The following is a 23,360-nucleotide window of genomic DNA, read 5'->3' as shown; positions in this document are numbered from 1 at the left end:
ATCCTTGCCCCTCTGCGCCAATAGTACTTTCCCCTCTGGGATTCGAGCTCTAGCATAGGGGTAAAAAAAAGCCAAGCGGGATAGCTCTAATATCCCCCTCTTCATTGTTTATTTTTGAGGCATCCCAAAAGAGATGGGTCGCCACATCAGGTTTGTTAAAATTTACAATTAGGCAATCCCCTTTCAGATGTTTTTTTGTGTGGCCTATCCAACCCACCCGTCTACCCATGATTGTGCTGGAAGAGATCTCCTTACCCCCTGTACAGTTTGTATCACACCAGTTCTTTATATTTGATAACAAACTTTCATTAGGTTCTTGCTAACCCACTACCAGGGGGGGGAGACGTTAACTATTATTGCAACAAAAGGCGTAGCTTCCAGGGGAAGATTAATTGTTGGTTGAGGTACACAATCTTTAGCATTCATAAACTCCATACAAGTCTTAGGGCCGTTCTGTGAAATAACCGCACTCTTGTGTGCCGGGCCCTGGGAGGGACGCCTATCACCATTTCCTTCCCAAGAAGATTTAGCACTTGTGTAAGGAGCTACTGTAGGAGACAAGCTAGTTGGGAAGGGTAGTATGGCTTTACCCCCCCTCCCCTATAAAGTGGACTTGTGGGCTTTATGCTTTGTCGAGAGAATGCCTTCAGTCCGGTCAGAGTGTTGCTCCCTGGCTAGCAGGAAAGTGTTCAACCGCTCACATTTATCTAGAATCCCGCTACACATTCATTCAGAGTATCGATAATGTCCCTAGCGATAACTGATAAGGCAGATTCAAGCTTCTCCGACAGGATATCCTCCACCATTTGTATTTGGCAATTTTTTCCCCTCAATGTCATTTGCCAGTTTGCGTTTTTTGTTCTGCCTCTTTACTGTTTTCTTCGAGACATTTTGCCCCCGCCTGTTTCGAGAATCACATCCACGACAGGTCCAGATTTCCCAGGTGTGGGCCGTCAGTGATGGTAGGAACAGAACACAAAGATGCCGTAGGTGGACCAACTATAATCTGCGGTTCCAGAGGGACATGCCTACTTAATGGGATTCCCCTTTCCAGGCCCAGTTCCCGTTTGGTGTTAGCAATTTCGGTATTTAATGCCCCAACAGCGGGGGTCAAAAAGGAAATTATGCTCCCAGCTTTTCTCTGGACCTTCACCTTTGCTCCCCCTCCAGTTGCAGAAGATTGTAATTTCCACTTACCCATGATGTTCGATGCTCGTCAAGAGGGAGGCCCGAACCGACCCTCTCCGACCCCGGACGGCCACAGACGGCCCGCCCTCCGCCCGGGCTCAGCCCGGCGCCGCCCACGCGTGTCCCACGTTGTGATAGGCGGGCGCTCTTATGTTGGTGCAGGGGGTCGCTGTGGTGGCGTCAGTAACCTGCACCTCGCGGTGACTGCTGGGGGGTGAAGTTCGTTGTGGCCGTTTTCCTCACAGCCTCTGTGCCCCTTCCTCCGGTCAGGATACAGCAGGGAGGCTGCCTGTTTCCCTCACGGCATTCCCTGTAGCCTCAGCAGCTTACAACCAATCCCTCAGATAAGTGCGTTCCCCGTTGCGATAGGCGGGCCCGCTTATGTTAAATTACAAAAACATCTAAACATAAAACAATAACATAAATAAAAAGTAAATAATTATATTTATTACATAAAAAAAATATATACTTTCAATATTTTTAAAATTATTATTATACTACATTATCAAAAATAATAATACAAATATTAAAAATCTAAAGAAATAAAAGAACTATTCAAAGTCCCAAAAAACGACAGTAATGATAATATTGGGTGCTACAGTAGGGAAAGCATTGGATAGCGTAGGTGTTAAAATTACTATTCCAACTCCAGAGGGGGCAACAGTAAAGAAAGCATTGGATAGCATAGGGGTAAAACTTACTATTCCAATGCCAAAGAGTGCTACAGTAGGGAAAGTGTTGGATAGCGTAGAGGTAAAAATTACTATTCCAACTCCAGTGGGGCAGGTGGGCTACTAGCTTCACCTTTATTCAACTCTGATAGTGCACTGAGGCCTGCTAACCAGACCCTGGTACCAGTGTTCTAACTCTTGCAAAGTGTATGATGAATTGGCTACCCCCAATTGGCATAAGCTGACTTACTTTCAAGTCCCTACTACATTGCATCAAGTATACCCAGATACAGAGTGTCCCAGCAGGGCTGCAGCACTGGTTGTGCCACCCTGTGTGTGACAAAGTACAAAATGGCTTCCAGCTGCCACTGCAGCCTGGAGGGGCAGTTTTGAACTGCTAGTTCGATTTTGTCATTTAAACCAATGGCTAAGCCCCCACTCCTCCAACTATAATCTGCGGTTCCAGAGGGACATGCCTACTTAATGGGATTCCCCTTTCCAGGCCCAGTTCCCGTTTGGTGTTAGCAATTTCGGTATTTAATGCCCCAACAGCGGGGGTCAAAAAGGAAATTATGCTCCCAGCTTTTCTCTGGACCTTCACCTTTGCTCCCCCTCCAGTTGCAGAAGATTGTAATTTCCACTTACCCATGATGTTCGATGCTCGTCAAGAGGGAGGCCCGAACCGACCCTCTCCGACCCCGGACGGCCACAGATGGCCCGCCCTCCGCCCGGGCTCAGCCCGGCGCCGCCCACGCGTGTCCCACGTTGTGATAGGCGGGCGCTCTTATGTTGGTGCAGGGGGTCGCTGTGGTGGCGTCAGTAACCTGCACCTCGCGGTGACTGCTGGGGGGTGAAGTTCGTTGTGGCCGTTTTCCTCACAGCCTCTGTGCCCCTTCCTCCGGTCAGGATACAGCAGGGAGGCTGCCTGTTTCCCTCACGGCATTCCCTGTAGCCTCAGCAGCTTACAACCAATCCCTCAGATAAGTGCGTTCCCCGTTGCGATAGGCGGGCCCGCTTATGTTAAATTACAAAAACATCTAAACATAAAACAATAACATAAATAAAAAGTAAATAATTATATTTATTACATAAAAAAATATATACTTTCAATATTTTTAAAATTATTATTATACTACATTATCAAAAATAATAATACAAATATTAAAAATCTAAAGAAATAAAAGAACTATTCAAAGTCCCAAAAAACGACAGTAATGATAATATTGGGTGCTACAGTAGGGAAAGCATTGGATAGCGTAGGTGTTAAAATTACTATTCCAACTCCAGAGGGGGCAACAGTAAAGAAAGCATTGGATAGCATAGGGGTAAAACTTACTATTCCAATGCCAAAGAGTGCTACAGTAGGGAAAGTGTTGGATAGCGTAGAGGTAAAAATTACTATTCCAACTCCAGTGGGGCAGGTGGGCTACTAGCTTCACCTTTATTCAACTCTGATAGTGCACTGAGGCCTGCTAACCAGACCCTGGTACCAGTGTTCTAACTCTTGCAAAGTGTATGATGAATTGGCTACCCCCAATTGGCATAAGCTGACTTACTTTCAAGTCCCTACTACATTGCATCAAGTATACCCAGATACAGAGTGTCCCAGCAGGGCTGCAGCACTGGTTGTGCCACCCTGTGTGTGACAAAGTACAAAATGGCTTCCAGCTGCCACTGCAGCCTGGAGGGGCAGTTTTGAACTGCTAGTTCGATTTTGTCATTTAAACCAATGGCTAAGCCCCCACTCCTCTTAACAATATATGTAAGCCTCCCCTAAGGAAGGCCTGTGGAGTCCTTAGGCAGGGACCTATATATTATTGAGAAAGACGTATGCTTTTATTGTGTTCTGGCAGCATTTCAAATTGTTGTTTTGCTGTGGAAAAGTTAGTGACCCCATTGGCTAACACTAAGGGCTTCATTATGATGGCGTTCGGACCATCATATTGGAAATGGGAATGCCTGACTTGCTGTCAGCAGTCTTGCCAATGATATTACAATGCACCTGCCTTCAATACAGTTGCACAGTGTATCTTTTGTATTGCGGCGTGTGCTGCGGGTCCTCAATATCCCTTTTGGCCAGCCTTTTCATGGCGGTAAATGGCCATGGAACAGCAGGCAGGGAAGGACTTCATAATCCCAACGGCAGGCACCGCCAACATTTTAGGGATTGGATTTCCCTCTGAGTGCAGCCTGTCGGATCCGTGACAGTTGGTACCTCCAACCGCCACCCATCCGCCAGTAATCCTAATGTGGCGGCCGGAAAACAATAATACAATGGTGATGGGCCTGCCACCGACGGGCTGTTGGTGGCGGTCCCACCGTCATCGTAATCAGGCCCAGAGATTACTAGTTGACTCAGCTGGCTAACTTCTGAATTGGACTACTAAAATGGATACTTCAAGGTATCAAATTATATGTGGCATTAATCCTGGCTTGATGCTCAAGTCAAATTTAATGTCACTTTAAGAAAAAGCAACTTTTAGAAAGGTGCCCCTCTGTATCTCAGTTTGTGCAGCGGCCTCACACACAAACACTACACAAACACTACAACAATACCCTGAACCCTAAAATACTACACTACACAAACACTACAACACTACCCTAAACCCTAAAACGCTACACTACACAAACACTACAACACTACCCTAAAACCTAAAACACTACACAAATACTACAACACTCCCCTAAACCCTAAAGAACTACACTGCACAAACACTACAACACTACACTAAACCCTAAACCACTACACAAACACTACAACACTACCCTAAACCACTACCCACACTACTCCAACCCCTACACTACCCTATACCCTAAAACTCTATGACACTACAACACTACCCTATACCACTTCCCACACTACTCCCACCCTTACACTACCCCTAACCCTAAAACACTACCTCTAGCACGACCCCCTACACAACCCAAACACCACTAACCCTAAAACACTACGACAATACAACACTACCCTAAACCACTACCCACACTACTCCCACTCCTACACTACCCTTAACCCTAAAACACTACGACACTACCTCACTACCCTTAACCACTGCCCACACTACTCCCAACTCACGCACAATCACCCTTACCTCTCTTTCCTGTGATTTCTCTCCAGCGTCGCCGTCTCTGCTCCGGGATCCTGCTTCCTGCTTCACGTTGAGGGATGGTGCACGTCGTTGTGAGGAAACGGAAGAGTCTCTGTTTCCTCACAATGAGGTGAATCGGCATTACATCACATGCGTTGTAACAGCGCATGCGATGTAATGGTATGCGTAGTAATGGCTACGCGTAGTTACATCGCCTACATTGTAACGCATGCAATGTAATGGTACAGCGTAGTAAAATCTGCGTTATGATTGCTGTTTCCCCCGGAGAAATGTGTCATAGGGTCTGTACCGGCTCAAGAAACCACCGATTTTGCTGCATGGCCGTCGGGCGTGCATGCATCGCATCCACGCTGCCGCATCGCATCAGAGACGCCATTTTATTGCATCGCACCGGATCGTCGCAACGCATCAAGGTGCCATTTTGTCGCATCGCAACCGGAGAGCAGGAAGAGTCGACGCATTGCCTTCTCTGCGACCCTCTTGTTTGTTCGGCATTACGCATCTAAGGTACTTTGAGAGAAAAGTGTTGCATTTACCACCTACAAGTTTATTTTAGCAACAACCCTTTTTAAAGACATTCTACTGAGTATCTGTAAGTAGGATTTTTGTTGATTTGGTCTTGTTTAGTTTAGATACAGATATTTTATTTTTCTAAACTGGTGTGGTGTTCATTTGTGTTTTTTTCACTGTGTTACTGTGAGTGTTGCTACAAATACTTTAAAAAGGCCTTTGGGATAAGCCTGTCTGCTTGTGTTAAGCTACCAAGAGGTGAGAGGGGTTATGTAAAGTGTACCCTTACTAGAAGGAAGAGTCCCTATTTGGACAAAGGTACCTACCTCCGCCAACTAGAGACCCCAGTTCTAACATTACCTTTGTCTTCCTAAGTGACCACCTTCTATAATGTCCATCTAAGAAACCAAGGTACACTTTTAACATCTTTAGACTACTCCAATGTACTCAGAATTGAAAAGTCTATACTAATTAAGAAAAAAATACTAAATTCTGTTAAAAAGTCTTTACTCTTAGTATTTACAGTCCCTACATTCACACTACATGCATTGCAAATGGTATTTAACATGTGGATGTGACTCTTAAATGTGATGAAAGCTGAATTTGCCAAGGTTACTGGATAGCCCTACTGGGCGCCTTAACATTGCACCAATATTTGTACCTGGCTCAGTTAATTTCTGACTAATAAACTATATTTTAATCTAACTGAGCTAGAGCTAAGATTACGAAAGGCACAATTGTGTTAATAGGTGCAGGATTGCAAAACAAAAGCACCAAGGTTATTGTACTTGTTGAATACAGTTTATTACTCTTTCACCCAGATCCTTAAAGTTCAAAATGTTTAAATATTCTAATTTGGGAAAAATAGAGACATTTATCCAACGTGGATTAAACGAATTTAACTCCTCTTCCAAAATAAATATCTCTCTTAGAATGACTGCATGTCGGATAGGTCAAATTAACTCATTGCATTTCATCAGTCTAGAAATTTGGCTCTGGGGGAGTCTTAAGTGGTGGTCTTATGTCTGATAAGACGAACATGAAAAGAGAGGCATTTGGACAATAAAGAAGAAGGTTATATTCAGAAAGGATGTCATAGAATCCTGAATCTCTGTTTTTTCCTCCTACAGGTAACTATGACTTCAATTAATTTGCATCCTTCCACCATACCGGAGCTTAATCATTTCCATATACGTCAATCTTGGCCAACCTTTAATGTCAATGTTTTATGAGTAGATCAATATTAATAAATATGTACGACAAGAACATCTGAAAACACAGTAGTTTGGATGCATAATTGATTTATTCTATTTACATACACAGGTAAATAAATGTTCAAACTGTCCAGTCTGGGGGTATCTTTCATGGCATGTGCGCACATGCAGCGCATACCTGAAGAGAAGTCTGAGGAGCCCCATGGCACTTGTCACTTCTGACAGTAATTCGCCATGGACTTCAGCAGCAGATACAAGGCACTATCTCCCAGCTAGAAAGATCACAGCAAGTAACGGGTTACTCGGCTGTTGTCAAGAAAACGGTACAGCTGCCTGCAGCATCCCCCCTCCCGTAAATGTGAAACTGCAGCGTATGGCTGACCATAAACTAATACGCAGTGTGAATATGCTATGAAACACACGTTCTTCTTGTGACCCTCTCAATGCACAGCAGATAACTGACCCACTGACCGCATGATCGGTATGTATATTGCTGTCACTCCTAGAAAAACAAAGTGAAACAAAAACGTACCAGATGGGCGGGAGGCGTCCGCTGCTGTCCTCTGGGCAGTGGGAAAACGCAATGCTTCATCTTTAATTGGCATGGCACTGCGTGAGGGCGGAGCCAACGGGAGGACGCGAGCAGCTCTTACGTACAGACAACATCGCCCTGTGTACTGGGGGAGTTCACGCTGTCACGCCACCCAAAAACGCAGCTATCTGAAAGCAACAATATTCGTGACGGGCTACTCGTTCCGCAGTGCAGTGGCTGACGCCGCTCTGACACACTAGCAACGTCTTAACAAGTGAACAAATTACAAAAGCAACCGACACCACACTGCTGCAGTGACTCCTGCCATCTGCAGCTTGCCACCGACACCAAACTGCTGCGGTGACTCCTGCCGTCTGCAGCTCATCCGACATCGGCCAGCGGCCTCAGTGCGCAGCCCACCCCTGCAAAACACACGTCCAAAATGGCAAAAACATGCCGAGACAAAATAAAATACATCCGCCCACTGCCGCATGACGTTCTAAAAGGGGCGGGATGAGTAAAAATCTAGGGAACGCCCACGAATCTGCTCCGACAATTACGGACAGATCTCTCTTCCAATGGCTAGCCTCTATTTATGGAGCAAGGCAATGGAAGAGAGAGGCGGGACAAAGCCCCGTACTGGTAAACATAAGATTTCGCCTGAGCGACACTGCTGCGCAGTGCTACGCCAGGCGAAACCTAAAAACAGACATGTTACAGCAATTTTCCACCCTGACCATCCAAAATAGCCTACAATATTTAGGTATCCAATCGGGCACCACGAAATATGTCTGAATAAGAGAACACACAAAATTCACCTTGCTACGTCATATACCAGGGGTCTGCAACAGGTTTCTCCGAAGCTATTGGTAACTCACCAGTTCCGTGGAAGTATGTAATTCAGAGGGTATAGACACCTTGGGCCGATTACGATAATCGGGCAGACCGTAACCGACCGACTGTCCGTTGTAGTCCTCCCGACATCTGTCATTGTGGTCCGTCCACTACATCATTGTGGCGGGGGAGGCCGTGGTCATAGAGACCGTACGCTGCGCTTCCGACGGGCTCATGGTCTCCATCGGAGCGACAGAAAAACACATAATCCCATAATTTAGGCTTTGGCATTGGGATTATGATGTCATTTTCACACAGCCTTTTCCTGTCGGCCTTTCCCACATGGAAAGGCTGTCGGAAGGTGACTTTAGGGGGCCCCTAGCAGTGCCCCATTCCCTCCTGGCCCTCCGCTATGGGGCCTGACGAGCACCTATGGTGCCCCCTAAACATCCCTGCACCATGTGGCAGAAACGGGCTTTTCCACCCACCGCACAATCTGCCATTGAAAAATGTCATCCAAATTGTGTGGTCAGACCCTCCGACCTATGGTCAGTCGGTTTCAATCCACAACGGTGTCTGTACATCTTACCCAGACCCATTGAGTTAGGCAGCATGAGACATCTCCAGACCTTTTTAATTAAAATCACCCTAAGCAATAGCAAGGTCACACACTTGCACAGAAACACACACTGTGACAGTCTGTGTGACTTACAACATGACACCCTGTCTCCACTCTCAATTTAAAGTCACATAGAGACCTGTCACTTTGCAAGGCCCACAATATCAGTCATACAGCATGTGTGAAAAAGATAAGATGTTCTGTGAGTGGTTTTACTCAAAATGAAAAGAGCATATTAAAGACAAAATGTATATTTTGAGAAAGGGTTATGTTGTTATGTGAATACATAATAACTTAAAATCCAAAACAGTATAAGCTGCTTTTTGAATTATTATTCAAGGTATGTTTGGGAGATTTATAGCTGAAAGTATTTCCTTCCTGCTAGTAGCCTCCTGCTGCTGTGACTGTTATTTCATTAGCCATGTGCAGACATTTTATATTTATAAGGTTTTTCCAAACATTGGCATTGGGATCCTAGTCTTCTGTGCAGGGGTGTTGATGTACTATTGCAACATGAAGTTTTAAGTATCATCCTGCCAAAATACTGTATCCAGAATGTGGTGTTGAGACAAAATATTGAGTTGGAAATATCGCCTTGAAAAAATATCAAGTAAAAAATGTTGTGACATGAAAATATCATCATTCCAACAAACAAGGGCAGCCCTGTAACCCAAAACTGGGGCTAATAAGCAATTTGAATGCTACAGAGGTTCAGGTTCACAATTGGAAAACAAAACATTTACAACTTGAAATGGTTCAGCAAGATCACATTTAAGGAAATTATTCAGTTCCCTTAAACAATTATTATCAAAATATTATATTTTTCATAAATAAAAATATATACAAAAAATACAGAAGGTGCTCAAACGGTTACACAAACATATGTCAGCGTAAGGGGGATACACTTCTAAAACAACCCCTGCTCCACCCTTGGGTAGCTTGACACGAGCAGGTAGGCTCATCTCAGAGGCAGTGTGTAAAGCATTTGTGAACACAAACAGTAATACAGTATAACACTACAAATGGACACCACACCAGTTCAAAAAAAAAAGTTGTCTTTATCTACACCAAAAAGACCAAAGTGAGAAAAATTCACAATACATTAATCAAGATACGACTTTTAAAAGGTAAAAATTGTTCTGTTCCAAGCCAATTGCAGATGCGAAACTTTTCACACAAAGTACCTTGAATCCATCAAAATCAAAAGCAAGAAAAGCCGTAGGGAAGGTTATGCGTCAGTCCTTTATGCGCAGGGATGGTGATGCATTGGTTCCTTTCTCCAGGGGAGGTGATGCGTTGGTTCCTTACTGCCACGCAGGGAAGGTGATGAGTTGGTTCCTTACTGGAGGGGAGGCGATGCATCAGTTTCTTACTGCGGCCCCAGGGTCCTTGTAGACTTGATGCCCCAGTTTGATGCATGAGGATCGGTTCTCGATGCGGCTGCGCCAACAGTGCTTGTGTTGGTTTAATCAGCTGTGGTCCTAGAATGTGTTGGTTCTTGCAGCTGCACAGCAGGGCCTGCGTCAGAATCGGTGCTGTGATCTCGGCCTTCGTAGATCGGTGAACATGAGGCGGTGTGCAGCGATTTCTCGAGCTGCGCGCAGGCGCTGTGTCAGTTTCTTCACCGATGAGTCGGAAACAAGTATAGATGCATTGCACTTCTCGAAGTTGCGTGATTTTTCCACCTCCCAGTGGCAATATCCTCCAGAGGTCCAAAACAGCAGTAGGCACCCCATAGCAGGTCAGAACTCCCAGCAAAGAAGTTTAGGGGAACTTGTGGTGAAGTCTTTGTGTCCCTAAGACTTCAGAATAGGAGGTAAGTTCAATTTCAAACCCTTGGAGACCTTCCTCAAGCAAGGGACATAGCACACAGCAAAGTCCTTGTCCTTTCCTTGGCAGAAAAAGCCAATGCAGGAGAAATATTAGTTTTTAATATGTGAGGCAGCAATAGGCATGCAGCCCTTGTAATTGTCTGCTGTGTGAGGCAGTCGCGGCCGGCATGACTAGCAGGTGGGGGGCACGAGGAGGGGGTCTCGCAGGGAGGGAGGAGTGCTTAATACAAAAAAAATCCACTTACCTTGGCCTTCGGTCCCGCGTCGTGTTGTGTCTCCTCTCTCTGCTTCTACAGGAAGCAAACAGCCTCCCTGTCCTGCCCTAAGCCAATCACAAACCTGCAATGGCAGTGTTGTGATTGGCTAGGACGCCAACCCCAAAGGCGTCAATGGGGAGGACATTTCCTACATACAGAAAATGCAGAGTGCGCATGACTTGTTTGGTCGGCGCTGGGGAGGACCAAATGGTCAGTACCCACAACAGTGGGCAAGCCACTCCTCCCCTGCCTGGAGCAGGAAAGCCCACGTGCCCACCCCCAACCAAACCCTGCCTTCTGCTATCTCACAGTGCGAGAAGTAGAAACATAAAATCCCATTTTATGTTTCTGCTTCTTGCACTGTGAGAAACAGTGGGGCGACGCTCCTATGCCCACGTACAGGAACCCCACTTGGTGTGAGGTTCGAGAATGCAGACCTTGTATACATTGAGAAATACCTCTGCTACGGTTTAACATTCAGAAGAAACTGCATACTTCCATTGAGATAACGGACACTGGGAAAAATGCATCAAGACGGCGGTCATAAAACATTGCTGCAATTTGCAAGCAGTCTCTAATTTTGCAAACTGACACACGTAATATTAAGTCAGTTCTCAAAATTCTGATTTATAGTGTGTCACAGTCTGACCTTATTAATGAACATTCATTAGGTAGGTTGGAAATTGTGACTCATTCCAAATGGCAACAATCCTTTTCTTAACAGAAACTGGGCTTTTTTTTTTCACTTTCAGTTTTCAAAACGATTCAGCAAGAGTTGACAGTGGTCCCATGGACTACTGCTTACTCCTCTGAAACTTGCAGGGGTCCATACAGGGCCATTTCCCTTTTCCACATAAGTTAAAACCTCAACTTTACAATGGTTTGAAACAGGAATTCTAATCTCAAACAATTGATACATCTGGTACTAATGAATGAACTCCGGAGAAAAGCTCTTGATTCTCATCCATACATCCACCAGTTCTTCTACAGAGTTTGCTGTATTTAGCGTAGAAGGTAAATTCAGATCCTCTGTGATCATGTAGTACACAAACAGATAAGTACCTGTGGTGAACAAAGATACTGGAATGCAGTCAGTCCTGAATAGAACACACCTTGAATTTTAACAGGGTAGATAGCATAGGTATATATACTTACTTTATTACTACTAAGATTCTGAGTCCGTGAACACTGAACACCTTCTCTTGCAGATTTACTAAAGCTACCCATCAATGAGACCTGGAGCTGAGGGAACTCTGAAATGTTCTTCGCAATGAGAATGAGGTCTAACAACAAGGCCTCCAAACACTTTGCCTTCAGACCTTCTGTTTTGCTGACCTTTTATTTGCTGACCTTAGTATCCTGCATTCTTTCGCACTGCTAACCAGTGCTAAAGTGTTTGTGCTCTCACCTTAAAACATGGTAAGATTGTCTTGTACCCGATGGGCATATTTAATTTACTTTCAAGTCCCTAGTAAGGTAGCACTACTTGTGCTCAGGACCTATAAATAAACTGCTACTAGCGTGATGGAGCAAGGACTCGTGAAAAAAGAGATTTGCTTGGAAGCAATCTTCACGTATACTAATGCTAATGAGTAATAATAAGTAAATGGGAGTAGAATACAGATAGGTGGTATACAGTGAAATCATTTATTTCTGACTTTTAACATTTGTCTTTTTGACTCTTTCAATAGTGCTTATTTTGGGCCTAGAATTGTGAGCCACAGTCTATTCCCTCTCGTTCTGCCGCACATGCGTAAGGCAACCTAGCTTGAAGACTCCATGTCAACTTGTACTTCGCCAAGGCTTCCAGTGAATACTTTCCTGAGAACCGGAATGACAGTCCACCGAAATGCATGGGAACCTGCAGAATGTTTCATAATTTTTGACAATTACATTTTGAATAAAGAATTAAGGGGATGGGTTTATTAACAAAGGGCTAACTGAAAAGGGTAATATGTAAGAAGGATCTGATGATCACCTCCCCTGGCCCGTCCAATAAGAGTTATTATTTTCGTAAATTTGAGACATTAATGGGTGGTACCAGCATACAGAAGGGTATAATTGAGGTAGCATTAGTTAGTTAGTGATATTGGAGACGGAGATGCTGAAGCATGAGACCTATATGCTGTCGGAGTGACGAGTGATGCTGAAGATGAATCGAATTGCTGAACCAATTATCTTAAGCAAATTAATTTAGAAGAAGATCACAGAAGACTCTCGAGGAGGACGAGAGTGTCAGAGAGGGATGCTACACAAACGTCAGTGATAGAGAGGTCGTCTGTCCTGTCCTGAAGGCTTTATTCACCAGATCTTTTCTGGGGGACCCTTGCCAATTTCTAGGCCTGTGAGTTAGTTTTCGAACCATTCCAGGTAATTATAAATATATCTGTGTATGTGCTTTTCTCTCTATCCTCTCCCTTTCATGCAGTGTCATTGCAAAGTATAAATGAATGCATTTTGATTGATTATTCAAAATCTTCCTTCCTGTGAGAAATGCAGTTTGTTCTGTACTGTGCAAGTGGTTCACATGAATTAATCTGAGATAAAATTTGAAAGGCGATCATTTCCAAGGTGTAAGTATATTTGAAAATTTATGTCATTTCACCATCAAGTTGTTCAACTAATGGGCCTTTGACCAGAGGAAAGAACTTTTTAATCAGTGAAAGATTAGTTAGGGACTAGAAATAACTAATCCGGATAATTATAAAAACTTGACCCCAGCGGTTATTGCCAGTGTGTTGTGAATGGATTTATGGGCCCAGGTGAGTATGTGATGTTAGATTACCTGTTGCTGGTAACCTGCTGTATCAAGTGGGCCTACAGCAATGATTGTGCCACCCATTTAAGTAGCCTTTTAAACATTCCTCAGGCCTGCCAATGCAGTCTGTGTGTGAAAGTTTAAACTGCTATTTTGAACTATCAAAATAAACCTTTTTGCCATACACAAACCTTCCTTTTTCAGGTATATAAGTCACCCCTAAGGTAGGCCCATACACGCCCAGAGGTCAAGGTGCAATGTATTAAAAAAGTAGGACATGTACTTTTAAGGTTTACATGTCCTGGTAGAGAAAAATGCTTGCATCTCTTTTTCACTTCTGCAAGGCCTGTCTCTTCCAAAAGATAAAATGGAGTTACCTAATTATATTTAATAAGCGACAAGTTTCAAATGGGAACACTTAACACATTTATGTCTGGTGTCTTTGGAAAACTAATGGCAAATCCTAACATGGTGAAGTCATGATTTAAATTAAAATTCTGAAAATTACACATTTAGAAAGCTGGTATTTTCCTGCCTTAGCCATTTGGTGCCTGGAGCCTGTCTCTGGATCACATGATTGGCTGTAGTTGACAGTTTGGTTTGGAATATTCCTCAGCCATCCGAAATACTCCCTGGATGGGCCATCACAGGCAGGATAGGATAGAGGATCTGGGAACAGGCCCACTTACAATTGAATAGGCTGTGCCCTGCCTCAACACAAAGTACTGCATAACCCCCGTAGTTAGACTGGAGCCAGGGCACGGAAGGAAGGACACTTCAAAGGTATGCCTCTTGAAGACAGGTGTGCACTTCAAAGGCATGCCTCTAGAAGCTACTCCCCAATTCAAAGGCACTACTGGGTATAAATACAGGACCTCAGACACCAACTCTTCAGCACACTTCTTGAACTGTGGATACTCTGTCAGGAGGAAAGACTACTGTGCTGCTAAAATTACTGTCACTCTGCTAGACTATTGCTCTGAATGGCGGCTGTTCTGCTGTGCTGACCTGCTGCCCTCTTACGTGAGTGAGAACGAATGGACCTGCATCTGTTGAACCCAGGACCACCAGAGTGACTACACTACTTCCACCAGTACCAAACTTCACAACAAATTCTTGGAAAACCAGCTTAAGCAGTCAGGGACTTCCCCTTGCTTGAATATTGATTTGTCAAATGTTATGTTATGTTATGTTAAAAGAATTTGTTACCGCGCATGGACACCAATTGGTTTCGTGGCGCTCAGAGACAGGTGGAAAGAAGGAGCAGGTGTGAGTGGGGAGATTATTCATAAGCTAGCTGGAAGAGATAGGTTTTAAGATTTTTACGAAAAATGGTGTAGTCAGAAGTAAGCCGGATTGAGAGAGAGAGAGAGTTCCAGGTAGAAGGAGCAAGAAAAGAGAAACAGGCGCCACCATGTTTCTTGCGTTTATACCTGGGGGTAATTAAGAGGTTGTGAGCAGAGGACCTAAGATGCCTTGAGGGAATGTGACGGTTGAAGCTAAGAGAGATAAAGACAGGGGCAAGTGCAGAGAGAGATTTGAAGACAGTGCAACCCATTTTAAAAATACAGCGGGACGTGACCGGGAGCCAATGCAATCTTTTCAACAGGGGCATGACGTGTTGGTACTTTGGCTGTTGGAAAACCAGTCTGGCAGCCTGGTTTTGTACCAGCTGAAGCCGATGAAGGTGATACGCAGGGATCCCCACATACAAGCAGTTCGCATAGTCAATGCGTGAAGTGACAAGGGCCATAATAACAAGTATGAGAGCCTCTGAGGATAAGAACCTTCAGATTTTACCAATTCTGCGTAGATGATAAAAGCAGGCCGAGGTAACGGAGTTGATTTGAGGTCTCATCGACAGGTCACTTGAAATGATGACACCAAGGCTCTTCACGGACTTGACTGGACAGGAAGGAGGGCCAAGAGCTTGGGGCCAGAAACTGGGACTCCAAGGATTTAAGGACCCTCCTATCAATACCAGCTCAGTCTTGCTGGGGTTAAGCTTCAGCTGGCTGAAGTTCATCCACTCAGAGATGGTAAGCATGATAGATTGAAAATTAAAGCAAGAGAGAGAAGAGGAATCAATAGGAAAGATTAGCTGTAGGTCGTCCGCGTAATTGAAGATGGTAACAGGAGTGTGGCGGAGAGAGGCTAAGAGGGGTTGCATGTAAAGATTAAATAGAAGGGGCGATAGAGCAGAACCCTGGGGGACACCACAGGAAAGTGAAGATTGGGGAGCAGAGAATGTAGAAAGTTGAACCGATTGAAAACGTTGTTGGAGGAAAGACCCAATCCAGGTTAAGGCCAGGCCCTGGATACCAGGATTTCCGACACGGTAGATCAAAATAGCATGATTGACCGTGTCAAAAGCGGCCGACAGGTCTAATAGCACTAAGGCCTGAGCCAGGTTCTTGTCAGCCCCCTGTCTCAGCGCATCCATCACGGCCACAACGACCGCTTCCGTAGAACTCAGTTACTTTACAAAGAACAACTATTCCCTAGGGGTTCTTTTCTGATGTTCATATGCCCGACTTTACGTCAAACTATGGTACTCCTAAACACCTTCAAGGTATAAATATACCTTCACTTTCTCTAGTAAGATACTGTGGTTCGGAGAAGTTCAAAGACTTACTTGCCCAACGCAGCTCGCTACAGCAAGTGCAGAAGGAAGCCGACTCTCCAGCTGACGCACTGATCATATGGCCGGGATGCCTGTCACCCCCTCCCAACACAATCCCCAAGGATGGGAAGACGGACGCAGTTCTGAACTTTTGGAAGGGCGGGAGGGAGTTACCCTCCCGGCCGTATTTATTAAAATATAAAACAAAATTAAAACATTAAATTAACAGTTTCATATCATGTACAATTTTCCATTTATGACATTACGATGCAGACACGTTTATTGGCTAACCTTAACAAATCTTTAATACAAAGGTTCTCCTAGCCGAGTCTAAGCATCCTGCAAATGCATACTTTCTAAATAAAAATTGTACATCCTAACATTACGAGCCAACGGCAAGGTCGTAACCGGTGTCAGATCCCTACTACCAGAACTCCCCCCTCACGGTGTGAGGGGCGGGCGCACAGAGGACTGTACCTCTGTGCCAACTTCCAATTTCCCTTGTCTTAGCGGGGGTCCCTTATTTAACTCGACGCCATCTTAATGGTCGTCCGAGTACTCGTGTGAGGTGTCTGGAAGGTAGCGTGGACCCCCCTCCCACCGCACACTGTCTATCACATCCGCCGTCGCGGATATCCTGGCCCCGGGAAATTCGTAGGAGGGGCATCTAGTCACCTCCTCCCCTGGGAGGGGCCTATGACCGCCTTCCCTTAGGCGACCCCATACTTAGTGGGTGCCGCCTCCCCGTGTGAGGGGCCAATGGCCGCCTCCCCCGGGCGCTCCCATCCATAATGGGTGGTGCCCCCCCTCTAGGGACCTTGAAATTACTGCTCACCGATCATGACCTTACCGCCCGACCAAAAATAAATACGACGTTTTATCTACCTATTGAAGAAAGAAAATACACTTACATTGCAATATTTATCCTATCCTCTTAACTAAACATTCAACACATCTTTCAATTTAGACTGTGATACTCCGCTCCACTGGGGAAGAAAATGTTATGAAGCAAATCATTTTATTGCAGTACAAACATTGATATCTTTATCAACCACTAAACCAGGAGAGAAAAGATATTATCAAAGCAAATCAATTTTATTGCAGTACTAACGTTGCCATAAGGGGCTGGTGGGTGGGTCAAAATTGCTCCTTGTTCCGTCGAGGGCTCAAGTGCAACGAGAGGGTGCAGCTTCCAAGCACAGGAACAAGAGGATGCTTCTTTGGATTGTTGCTCCTTTTATTCCTCTTCGGGAGGGCGTGTACCCTCCTCCGGTACGCCTACGAGGCGTGGCCAACGGTGTAGGTGTCTAGGACAACCCTTCTTGGGCGGGAAAAGGCGCGCCCCGGCTACGCCGCTTCGGGCATACCAGCCGAGACACGCCCCTCGCCCAAAATAGTTTCCCGGGGGGATCCGGGCCCCGTACCATACGTTCGGGGGGACCGAGTGGTCGCCCCTTTCCATATGGCCGGGATGCCTGTCACCCCCTCCCAACACAATCCCCAAGGATGGGAATACGGACGCAGTTCTGAACTTTTGGAAGGCGGGAGGGAGTTACCCTCCCGGCCGTATTTATTAAAATATGAAACAAAATTAAAACATTAAATTAACAGTTTCATATCATGTACAATTTTCCATTTATGTAATTACGATGCAGACACGTTTATTGGCTAACCTTAACAAATCTTTAATACAAAGGTTCTCCTAGCCGAGTCTAAGCATCCTGCAAATGCATACTTTCTAAATAAAAATTGTACATCCTAACATTACGGGCCAACGGCAAGGTCGTAACCGGTGTCAGATCCCTACTACCAGAACTCCCCCCTCAAGGTGTGAGGGGCGGGCGCACAGAGGACTGTACCTCTGTGCCAACTTCCAATTTCCCTTGTCTTAGCGGGGGCCCCTTATTTAACTCGACGCCATCTTAATGGTCGTCCGAGGACTCGTGTGAGGTGTCTGGAAGGTAGCATGGACCCCCCTCCCACCCCACACTGTCTATCACATCCGCCGTCGCGGATATCCTGGCCCCGGGAAATTCGTAGGAGGGGCATCTAGCCGCCTCCTCCCCTGGGAGGGGCCTATGACCGCCTTCCCTTAGGCGACCCCATACTTAGTGGGTGCCGCCTCCCCGTGTGAGGGGCCAATGGCCGCCTCCCCCCGGGCGCCCCCATCCATAATGGGTGGCGCCCCCCCTCTAGGGACCTTCAAATTACTGCTCACCGATCATGACCTTACCGCCACAGGCCGGATAGTTGACCGGCTATCCGGCCCCCCCACACTCCTACTAAAGGTCATGCTTTTACAAACCTCTTAACCATGCTATGAAGTCTCCTATGAGTAAGACATTCCCCTCCCGGGACAAATGGACCCCATCTTCGAGATACATGTGATCCCCCCGAATACATCCATGCGGAATACAATGCAACTGTCCCAAGCGGAACAACCTACCAAGCTTGTTATTGACTTTTTTTACTGAATGATTCAAAGCTGATACAGAGAGGGCCCCCCGCCACACCTTCCTTGGAATCATGTGTGACCATGCTATCGTGCACCCCGGAATCCTTCTCGCCAACCAGCTAACAGTAGATAGAATTCGCTCGAGTAGTACTCGCCGACCGAGTGTCACCAAATCATTGCCTCCCAGGTGTACTAGGATTACAGACGGCGGTGACCTTGTCCGCTCTAACAGTCCCTCAACAAAACATTGAAATTGGTCAATACAGAGCCCGCCCCTTCCGTGGAAGGTCACCCTGTACCCGTATTCCCCAGCTGCGTGAATCACGTCACCTGCTTTGAATACGTCCCCGGCCCGCCTCACGTATGAGTGGCCCACGACCCACACCACTTTCTCCTCAGTCGGTGATCTTTGACCGCTGGTCGCCAGGTGTCGGGTCGACTGCACAGTCCGCCCCGCATAGCATGCTCGCGGAACTGTAAACCAAACAGAAGACAAGAAGCGTGAGTGCAAGACATTGGCTTCACGACATGTGCAACCGCACATACCTTTTATAACAGTTCGAGGACCATCGTCCCAATTGTTTCACCTTTTCCACACTCAGACCCCTGGCTGTAGCCTCTGTAGCAGCCCCTATCCTAAAGGAATGGGTCCCAAAATCGCCCGGGTCCAAGCCCGCTGCCGCGATTGCCATTGTTAGCACCCGCTGAAACTGAAACCTAGTCAGTGGGGTGGCGTCGGTGTGTCTCAGCAAGCTTCCCCCCCATGCTACCGCCCTTTGCGCTAAATATTCCTTAACGCATTTCACCGGGCACATGGGGGACCCTCGCATGCGCTGGACAACAATACTGTCCCCCATAGCACCCTGATCGGTCTTGGACCTGGCTATTGTGACTACCATTGAATCACCCTTGATCAGAATGTGTTCCCGACACAGACCTCCCCCCATATCCTGCTTGTTTTTTGCCACCAGCTCGCTCACCCGCATAGCCCCATGGAATGCTAATGCGAAAGCAGCCCGGAACAGCACTGCCTCGGACTGGGAGGAACATGTCGCGGGGAGTACCGACATCAGTAAGGACAACCTTTCTAACCCAATCGGGCGCCTCTCATCTACTCTATGACCCTCGAGGCGTTGCCACCCACGCAGTGCTTTCTTTACCAGACAGGACGATGTGGGGTCCTTGATGCCATGCGCCTGTGCCATGAATGCAATGGCGGCCCGGTGCCTATTGGCCGTTGCCGCTGATCGGCCTGCCTTGTGGAGTGCTACTAAAAACTTTAGGACATACTCCTCCTGCCCCCAATTATCCCCTCCTGCTGGACCCAAAAATGCACAATAGGAACGAAACGCTCCTTCCTATGCCTTCCTTGTTCTGGGGGCTAGGCTTGCTCCCATGAGGTCCTGTAATCTGGGGCACCGAGTAACCAGAGAGCTTCGGGAAATGGTGCCGCCACTAGGTCCGCGGAAGGTAGATAACCCCTGAAGGCCTGCATGTGGGAACGAGAGAGTGCATCAGCCGCCTGGTTCAGCACACCCGGCACGTGCCTCGCCCTAAACTGCACGTTCAGTCTCATGCAAAGTAGTACAATTTCCTTCAGTAATCTCAATATCCACTTGCAGCGTGCTGCCTGATTATTTATACATTCGACTACGGTCATGTTGTCGGACCAAAACACCACTGTGCGATCACGAAACTCATCCGGCCATGCCTTCAGAGCCACAAAAATGGGGAACAACTCAAGAAACCCAATGTTACCTGTGAGCCCACTGGTATGCCACCACGTCGGCCATGTCTGTGCCGACCATCGATTACCGAAGATGGCGCCAAATCCCACGCTCCCTGCCGAGTCGGTCCACAAACCCAGCTCGTCGGAGGATGCTGGTGACTTGCTCCACACCACTCGACCGTTGAAATCCGCCAGAAATGCCAACCATATGCGCATGTCCTGGCGAACCTCTGCAGACAGTCTCGTGCGATGGTGTCCTTCCTTGAGACCAACCATGGCTTGTGCAATAGAGCGGGAAAAGGGGCTGGCCATTGGTATCACTCTTAGGGCAAAGTTAAGCTGGCCCACTGCTTGTTGTAACTGATGGAGAGTAACTTTATCTTTGCTAATGCACAGTTCCAGGGAAGCCCTGAACTTTGCTACCTTCCCTACCGGCAAACGGAAACATCCCTCCACAGAATCGAGCTCAATTCCAAGAAACTCGAGTGAAGTAGATGGTCCAACCGTCTTACCTGGTGCCAATGGCACCCCGAACTCCTTCATGAGAGTGCAAAATTCCTGTAACGCCAGCGCACATTGTGTGTCGCCGGCTGCCCCCAAGAACAAAAAATCATCTAGGTAATGCATAACCTGGGTATTGCCAGTGGCTTTGGTGAACGCCCATTGCAGAAAACAACTGAATTTCTCAAAATAAGCACAAGAGATGGAGCAACCCATTGGCATACATCTATCCATGTAGTAGCGTCCCTGGAACACAAAACCTAACAGACGCTGATCCTGTGGGTGTACTGGGAGCAACCAGAACGCTGACTCAATATCCGATTTAGCCATCAGCGCTCCGGGCCCCAGGCGATTCAACATGGCGACGGCCTCATCGAAGGATGCGTACCGCACCGAACAAATTCCTGGATCAATCGCATCGTTCACCGAAAGACCCCTCGGAGCCGACAAGTTATGAATTAACCTAAACTCACCTGGGTCCTTCTTTGGGACTACTCCCAACGGTGAACAAACGAAATTAGGGACTGGCGGGTGCCCATATGGGCCAGCAACCCGGCCACGGGCAACCTCTTTTGCAATCTTACTCTCCACCACTGCCGTATTCTGCTGCACCGATAGTTGGTTTTTACACAGTGATTCCCCCCGAAAATCCCCCGCCGGGATGTGGAAACCATACGAGAAGCCGTCCTGCAAAACCCCCTAGCGGAGACATGATCAGGGTATTCATTTAGCCAGGGATCATAGCCATGATATCTACGAGGGTAGGTAGCGGTACCCCATGGTCGACATTAGACCTGTTTGGCCCCTCCTCTACCCCCTGTATCACCATTCTTGGCTCTGCACGAACTCTCAGGGTGTGAAGAGTGTCCGCACCCTGCACACTCATGCCTGAACTTACATGTCCCTTGTGGCCTCGTGCACTTGCCTCTGTTAAAGTTCCAACAAACCCCTTTCTTACCCCCGTTCCCACCACTCCTTGGTTGGTGGTCACCAGCGGCGCCTGCTCGAAAGGGCGCCACCGAATGATGGCGGGAGGGCGCCGACCCACTCCCGCCAAGCGAAGACGACTTTGTCGCGCCCGGCAGGAGCTGCTTCTGCCAAGAGATGGAGTCGAGACAATCCCACGTCAGAGATGAATCGTGCTCCTTGGTCTTACGAAACTTACTATCGTAACCCAACCATTCATTGCCTTCATACGTTTCATAGAAATCCATTATACGTGTCTGATAGCAGGCCAATTCGGTCAACACCTCAGGCCTACGTTCCCCCATGATCTCAGTAAACATCGCAAATGCCCTGGCCCAATTTGAGATCGTCTCGTCCACCCTGAATCCCGCCATTTTTGCACGCCACACACTCGGGTGCCACAAATCCTTCTGACTTTTAACATACTCCACCTCGTGGTGATCAGTCAAGAGAGAAAACATATTCACATATTTATCAGCCCAAATCAATTCTTTCGTGGCCAGCGGAATATGTTGGACCACCTTTTCCCTTCTTGAGGGTAACGCTCCCTCCCTCGCCATTGGCAATGGCTGCTTACCCGAATCCGTAGCTGGTCCCGCTGTTTTTCCAACGCCAGCCGCCGGTCGTTCTGAGGGAACCTGTGGGGGGACAAGAGGGAGATTCGCCTCCGCGGCATCTCTCGATTGCCGCAACTGCTTCATTAGTAACCTGGCCTCTTCGGCCGTGTCTCCTGGTGCCGTAGCACCCTCAGTATTTTTGCCAAGCCATGTGGCTAACTGTGCGGCCAACTCCGGAGGCATATCCTCCTTGCTAGTCGGTGTAACTACAACCGGAATCGGTTGGCCTGCGTCCGGGATCGGAACCGGGGCCTCCACTGGACTAACCGGGCTTGCCGGGGGTGACTCGGGAACTGGGGCCTCCCCCCCTGCCGCCCTATTCCTGGCCCTTTTACATCTCCCAGCGGGGACTACTCCCGGCAATGCTGGTCCGATTACTTTCTTCGGTCTGCCCGTATTGTTCATTGCCGCCATTTGTTTTTTCATGCTCGCCATATCCTTCACCAAGATGCGAAGCATCTGGTCGGTCCCTGCCTTCTTTCCGGCCTTCTTGCCAGGCATCGTCGTCGGATATTCGATCCTTGTTGCTTACGAGGTCCTGGATCCGAGGGTACGGAGTCGCTGAAAGAGAAACACAAAAATTACAAGTTCTCAAAATTGCTCCTTGTTCCGTCGAGGGCTCACGTGCAACGAGAGGGTGCAGCTTCCAAGCACAGGAACAAGAGGATGCTTCTTTGGATTGTTGCTCCTTTTATTCCTCTTCGGGAGGGCGTGTACCTTCCTCCGGTACGCCTACGGGGCGTGGCCAACGGTGTAGGTGTCTAGGACAACCCTCTTGGGCGGGAAAAGGCGCGCCCCGGCTACGCCGCTTCGGGCATACCAGCCGAGACACGCCCCTCGCCCAAAATGGTTTCCCGGGGGGATCCGGGCCCCCTACCATACGTTCGGGGGGACCGAGTGGTCGCTCCTTTCCAGGAAGCTGCCCTTCTCCTGCCGAGAATCCA

Source organism: Lissotriton vulgaris, chromosome 2_1 (genome assembly GCF_964263255.1).
Source record: "Lissotriton vulgaris chromosome 2_1, aLisVul1.2, whole genome shotgun sequence".
Lineage (NCBI taxonomy): Eukaryota > Metazoa > Chordata > Amphibia > Caudata > Salamandridae > Lissotriton > Lissotriton vulgaris.
Note: the sequence above shows the minus strand (reverse complement) of the source record.